The sequence below is a fragment of the Chenopodium album genome, chromosome 14 (assembly GCF_948465745.1).
Source record: "Chenopodium album chromosome 14, dcCheAlbu1.1, whole genome shotgun sequence".
In the NCBI taxonomy this organism is placed as follows: domain Eukaryota; kingdom Viridiplantae; phylum Streptophyta; class Magnoliopsida; order Caryophyllales; family Amaranthaceae; genus Chenopodium; species Chenopodium album.
Window position 1 is genome coordinate 1,817,791 of NC_137847.1, and position 5,885 is coordinate 1,823,675.

The window sequence follows — 5,885 nt, forward strand, 5'->3', positions numbered from 1 at the left end:
CTGTTAAAGAGCCTTTTTGTGCACATTAGTCCTGTGGTGCCTTCCCTTGATGAATTGAGCAGGTTGTAGATCTTGATGCAGCCTTTTCTTTTGCTAGCTTGGATTTGAATGCTAAATAACCTACATTCACTCGAGCACATTTTATATCCAAACTTATTGCGTCTGCATAGTTCACATCTACAATCTCTAGATTGTACTGGCTAACAAGTAAAAGACAGCTTTCTTAGTTGTTTGCTGTGCAGCTGCTGAAGCATCAGTTATACAAATAAAGCCGGACTATAACTAAGAGCCTAAGCAGATATTAACACAGTGCCTGTTTCTTTTAAAGAAAGTAATGCTGAATGCTAACAAGGATTGCCTGTGCAAAGCACTGATGCAAACAAATAAGGTTTTGCATAACCAGAGGAAGGAAGTTGCTGATTAAAAATAACAGTATTGTCCTAGCTGAAATGGGAATGTATTGTCCTAGCTGCTTACCAATGCAGTGTTTAAATGAGGTCTTAATGTATCAATTGATCGCTTTTGCATGTATACTATCTAAGTTTCTTTAGGAAATTATGGTCAGTGTTTACCTCCAGATTCTTATCGTTTTCTTTTACCCATCCAGAAACCCTTCAAGCCAGTTAATAGTAGGACCTTTCTCTCTCTAGGAAGTGTCATTTATATCTCTTTTGATTGCCTTCAAACATATTCCAGTACTTCCTGCCTAATCTCAATTCTTAAGAATAATCTAATTACACAATTCTATCACTTTCAAAGCTCGATCCATGTTAGGTATATTTGAATCTTTCTACTCATGATGCTTAATGTACAAGAATTCCTGCCAAAAAGAACTTCAGAAACAAAAGTTTTGAACTAGTATAACCCATAAATTATAATGGATCCAAATTCAAGAACCTGCTTCTGGTCATATATGATGTATAAATACCATTACACAAAATGTAAACACACACTACAGGACGTGGATCAAAGAATAATCATTAGGACATTAAAGAATCAATTACAAGTCCACCAGGAGCTACCCAGGTCCGCTTTCAAGTTTCAACCTCCAGCGCTTCTCAGATCACGTAGCTGATCGTGTAAATTGCAGACAACAATTTCCCACAACTATAAATAATCCCGCCTTGGCTGACCCTTAACAGAGAAACCGCCACAATATCAGTCAGCTGATCAGTCATCTACTTATCTGGTCATCAACAAAAAATTCCCTTGCTGTCTCACAAAGTCACAGCTTTCACTTAATGTGTTTGTTCTGAGTTTATGTTATGCTATGTTACTCGGACTCTTTCATTTACTTCACGTGTCCGTGTCGATACAACAAGTGTCGAACACTGACACCGACACTTGGACACTTCATTTTTAACTAAAAACACAACTTTTTTCAAGAAAATGGGCGAGTCCGATGCTTGGACACCCATGTCTAATTTGACACTTCATCCGAGTCCAAGTAACATAGATGTTATGAACCCAATTGAGGGCACACACCAGCCCATTAAGGTGTACACACGGAAGCCTAAACCAACGGTCCACAAGAGCAAGCAACACACCAACAGTCAGCTAGGAGGACCAACGATGGGGACAGCAAGCTAAGTCAACCTCAACAAGAAGAAGGAACAAAACTCATTAAGAGTTCATTAGGGAAAGCAAGTAGCTAGTTTCTCTGCGTCTTTATTTGGTTTTGCTATTTTATTGTTTAACAGTCACATGTAATTTCTTAGCATTGGTGAAGCTTAGTATAAGTAAGGAAGTAGTGTAGTAAGGGAGGTATCCAGAAATTGAGTAAAGAAATCCTTGAGAGTAGTAGCCTAAAGCTACCTTGAGATTGATGGCCTCAAGCCATTGACTATCATTGTAATCGTTAGTTTCAATTAATCAATCAAGTAATCAAGCTTTCCCCTTAATTTGTGTTAATTATTATCATAATCTTGCTGTGAGAAATTCGGTCTTTGACAGTCTACCATAGTGATTCCGTTACAGTGTTACAAGTTTCTCACTAGAGTAGACTAGACTCCAATATATCTGCCAAGAAATTTCAGTAATACCTCACTTCTTGGTACAGTGAGCATCAGTACCATGCATTGTGCACTCATCATAACCAACAGTCTCAAGGAAGGCCCGAATTTCTTTGGCCATTGTGTTGCTTGCTTGCAACAAGCGTTCATCTTCCTCATATATCAGATAAGGGGCTTCAGCTCCTTTTCTTGAGAGCAGCTTTTTGGCACCCTTCAAGACATGATATTCCCAGCCCTGTACATCAATTTTTAGCAGCAGCACAGGCTCAGAGTCTGGGATAATTTCATCAAGAGGAATGGTCTTTACTTCAACCGCTATCTCTTCATTTGATTTGAATGCCAACTTTAATTTGCACCAGCAGCAGAAACCGCACTATTATCTAACCGGCCAACTAACTGTCAATCACAAGGAATATCAATATAAGGATCAAGAATAATAATTGTATACAGTGATAAGGAAACATTGGAAAATTGCTATAAATACTTGTGGCTTCGTTATCTTTCATAACCCAGAGGGTCAAGCAACATAATGTATAACAGTGAAACTGAACAAGCTCTTGGATTTTGATTTACAGTGTGTTTGGTTGGTGCAGCAAAAAATTCAGGGCATTGAGGGCAATATATTAATTCACAGCACAGTAGAAAGTGTTGGGAGAGGATTTACATATCTACAAGATCACATACAACTTATAGGAGGAATTCACGATCACACTAAAACTCAACCATTATTTGGTTTACCAGGAGAGAAACATTAGAGATAAACATATATTAGAGGTTAAACCATGGTGCAGGCCTGCAGGGCAAAATCCTTATGAAAAATGCACACCCCTCTATTTTCAGAAGGTCAGGCCTGTTACAGAGTGTAGAAGTGCGAGACTACAAGGAGCAAATACCTCAAAAGATGTTCTATTAGGTATTACTCATACTTCACAAGGCAATCCAATTTTGTCCAACTATCGTTTCTCACTCTCTTGAACTCAAAATGACTGCATATACGTGTAGTGTATGTATAGGAGGCTGGGTAAATGAAGCTATCCCGAACAAACGAGGACCTGAAGTTTCAATCCTTGTAAGTTCAATAGCAAATTAAACCATGGTGCATGCCTTCAGGGTAAAATCCTTATGGGGTATGCACGTCCCCTATTTTCTCAACATGGTCAAGCCTGTTTCTGAGAGAGCTAGTAGTGCCTAGTGCAAGACTACAAGGAGCAAATACCTTAAAAATACGTCCTATTAGGATATTACTCATACTTCGCAAGGCGATCCAATATTGTCCAACTATTGTTTCTCACTTTCTCTTTAACTCGAAATGACAACATATACATGTACTGTATATATAGGAAGCTGTGTAATGAAGCTGTTCCAAACAAATGAAGACCTGATGTTTCAATCCCTGTCAATTTAAAGGCATGTACTCTAGTCTTTTGACATATCTGGTAACTCCTTCAGTCCTTCCTATTAATCAGATATCTAACTCAGCAACCATCTTGTCCTACCCGAGTTGAAAATTTTCGAGCATTCTCAGAGGAATCAATTCTACATTACACAACAAAATTACACTCTAACAGTCTATAACACAAATTAGAATCCAAAAATGTGCACCTTCATGTTTAATCAATCACTCACAGGATGTAGCAAATTGCTCTTGCTCGAATGTAACATTCTACAAGGCAAGAACATTAATTCTACAGTTCCATGTACATCAAAAAATCCAAGCATCATCGAAATTTTGACTCATCAATCACCTCTTTCATGTCATCAAAAAATGAAGCGCCACCAAATTTAGATAAAGCTAAGTCACAGACTGTCATGTCAATTTCAATCACCATACACCAAAATCATACACTACATTAATTTTCAACATGTGATGATCATTGAAGTTTTAAATCACCAAAGACAATCCAATGCACCACAATGTCCAATTTCTAATGAATTCTTAACATCATATTGAAAAACCCGCAACTATATACCATCAATTTGAACAAACATACACCAAATTCTTCAAATTTAACATGTATAAAATCCCAAATTCATAAAACCCACAAATTAAATCACGAAACCTTTAAACAAAATTGAATAAATAAAAAATTACCTAATGGAAAGTAATGCTTCCGAAATGATCAGATGCAGCAGCTTCAAAAACAGTAACTAAATCCCCAACTCGATTAAAATAAATCCCATCACAAATCCTCTGTAAATTCTCAAAAACGGGCTCAAACGCCAAAACCCGAAAACCCATCACAGCAGCAGCAAAACTAACCATACCCACATTAGCACCAACATCAACGAAAATCCCATTTTTATCCTCAGCCTGAAACTTACCCAAAACCCCTTGAACAGTAGCAGAAATACCAGGCTTTTTAAAGGGTTTATTCTTAAGAATTTTCTGAATATTTTTATGGTTTTTTCAGCAGGGGCGTGGCAAAGAAATTTAGGGGGGCAAAGAAATTTAGGGCCCTGTGCGATTTTATAAAATTGGGCCCTTTTATGATTAATCATATGGGAAAAAAATAAATAATATAATCGTGTTCAAATAATGTCTTAACAACAATAAAGACTTACAAAAAAATAAGAAATTGATAACTATAGCCCTATTGGCTATTAGGATTATATTTAAGAAGGCAAGAAGCTAAAAAAATTACTTGAATAAACATACTTTAATTATATCAATCAACAAATTTTTGTCAAGAATTCTTAAATTTATACGAAGAGCGGAGTACTATTGTTGAAATTCAATGCTTATATATAACACTTAAAGTTACACACCTATAAATTAAAACTAATCTACATTACTTTTTTGGAGTTCTTGAATTTGCAAAAATTTAAATCTATGGAGTAGAAATTTAAGAATTAGGAATGTAGGATTACCTTTTTTTTTTAACTAAAAGAGAGAATTAGGATTTTATGATTATTATTGTATACAAAGATCCATATACTGATAAAAGGAGAAAGAAAATAAGGAAGAAAGTTGGAGTCTTGAAAAGCAAACAAACAAAAAGAAAATTGCTTTGGTCAGATTTCGAACTCCGCACATTCACCATAAAACATCTGCATCATACCAGATACCACTGAGCCACAAGCATTCATACGTAACAGCACTCAACTTAATAATTATATATCTAATTTTGGGGCCCCTGTTTTTTGGGGGCCCTGTGCGATCGCCCAAGTTGCACCCCCTCAGCATCGCCCCTGTTTTTCAGGCGATTTCCAAGATCAGAGAGTGAGTAAAGAAAAGTTATTTCACACCTTCAACAATGTTTGCAATTACAGGGTGAGATTGCGGAGATTTGAAGCAATCATAAGGTGGGATTTTCGAGGTGAACGAAGAAATAAATAGTTTGACATCTGGGGTTGGATTGGTAGTGAGATTTGAGGGTTTAGAAGCGAGGAAGAAGAGGAGAAGAAGCAGGAACGAGAGAGAAAGGAGAAGGAGGAATGAATTTGGGGATAGAAGTTTAAGAGATCTTTCTCTTTTCCAGGCGTTTGCCATGGATAAAATTGATAAAGAAGAATGAATTTATGAGGATTTCTGGGAATTTTTTCTGGGTTGATTTGAGGAATGAATTTATGAGGATTTCTGGGAGGGATTGATTTGAGGAATAAACACGAAAAGGTGTGTCCGTGTGTGACTGTGTATTTGATGAGCAGAAGAGGAGGGAGAGTGATGTAAGTCTGATGACCGATAGAAATTGCTAGTTCATCGTATCCAAATTACTAGTACAACTTTTTTTATGCTTGGGTTGTTATCTGGTTTGACCGTTCGATTACAAATTTACTATTACAATACACCTAGCTCTAGATATACTCGAAATATAATAAACATTACCCACGAGGTTATATGCACCTTTATCATCATCTATCAAAAATCTCTCT

At 36.7% G+C, this 5,885-nt stretch overlaps 1 pseudogene across 1 annotated transcript; it reads right to left on the bottom strand.

Annotated features, from left to right (window-relative positions):
- Positions 1-909: 909 nt before the first annotated feature.
- LOC145578498 (uncharacterized) lies at positions 910-5,502 on the bottom strand (annotated as a pseudogene). Its single transcript, XR_014098873.1, has 3 exons — positions 5,217-5,502; positions 4,105-4,438; positions 910-2,408 (listed from the first exon to the last, which is right to left on the bottom strand). The product of XR_014098873.1 is annotated as an uncharacterized LOC145578498 (transcript).
- Between the last annotated feature and the right edge of the window lie 383 nt (positions 5,503-5,885).